Genomic DNA, 1,168 nt, shown 5'->3' with positions numbered 1-1,168 from the left:
TCTCTCTCTCTCTCTCTCTCTCTCTCTCTCTCTCTCTCTCTCTCTCTCCATCCAGCCCTCCATCCCTTCTCACCACTGTTTTGCTTTTGACCACTGTCTCCTTCAATCTGCTCTCCCTTCTATCACCCCCCCTTTTCTTGTTCTCCTCCCTTCCTTCTTCCCTATAAGATAGATTTCTATATACAATTAAGTGTGTATGCTATTCCCTCTTTGAATAAATTCTGATGACAGTAAGATTCAAACAATGCTCATCCCTTCTCTTATTTCACTTCACTGTTATAGGTCTTTTGTGCTTCTTCATAGGGTATAATTTATCCTATTCTGCTTGTACCTTCCCTCATCTCCCAGAGATATCCTTTTTCTCAGACCTTAATTTTTTTATATCATCACATTAAAGTTAACTTATACTCACGCCCTCTCTCCATGTATACTCCTTCAACTGCCATAACAGAGATACTTTTTGAGAGTTACAAGTCTTGAAGCAGTGTGAGGAAGAGAAGACGGGAGCTAACCCAGGACCTGCTGCTGCCGCCCCTGTATCCCACGCCCAGACTCAGCAGCTGTCGCTGCTCCCGCCCCTCCATCATCACTACCATGCCCAAGAGAAAGGCTGAAGGAGATGCTAAGAGAGACAAGACTGAGGTTAAGACTGAACCACAGAGAAGATCAGCATGGTTATCTGCTAAACCTGCTCCTCTGAAGCCAGATCTGAAACCCAAAAAGTCACCTGTGAAGAAAGAAGTTACCCAAAGGGAAAAAGAGAAAGGTTGACTCAGGTAAGGATGGGAATAACCATGCAGAGAATGGAGATGCCAAAACAGGTCAGGTATAGAAAGCTGAAGGTGCTGGGGATGTTAAGAGAATTGTATGAATTTTTGATAATTCTGTACCTCTGGTGGCTATATAGTTTGAAATAATATTTTTTTTAAATCAAATTTTATAGAAATGCAGAAGTTTGTTTTACTTTTTTTAAGCTATGTTGTTAGCACACAGAACACTTTCTTGTTGTTTTGGGGGGACAGGAAAGATGTTACAGATAGGAAGTCTCAGAAATAAGTGGGGATTTCTTCCCCACCTAGTTTTTGAGAGGACTTCTCTTGAATACATGAAGAGGTTCCCTGACACACACCCACTCCAGATACATATACCCTCAGCCTTACTGGGGGGG

The 1,168-nt window shown here is 42.3% G+C and overlaps 1 pseudogene; it reads left to right on the top strand.

Moving 5' to 3' along the window:
- The first annotated feature begins 594 nt into the window (after positions 1 to 594).
- Positions 595 to 871, top strand: LOC114036401 (annotated as a pseudogene).
- The last annotated feature ends 297 nt before the right edge of the window (positions 872 to 1,168 follow it).

The sequence above is a fragment of the Vombatus ursinus genome, unplaced genomic scaffold, assembly GCF_900497805.2.
Source record: "Vombatus ursinus unplaced genomic scaffold, bare-nosed wombat genome assembly UNPS02009835.1, whole genome shotgun sequence".
NCBI classification, from domain to species: Eukaryota; Metazoa; Chordata; class Mammalia; order Diprotodontia; family Vombatidae; genus Vombatus; species Vombatus ursinus.
The sequence above is the reverse complement of the archived record's forward strand: the minus strand, read 5'-3'. Positions and strand labels throughout refer to the sequence as shown.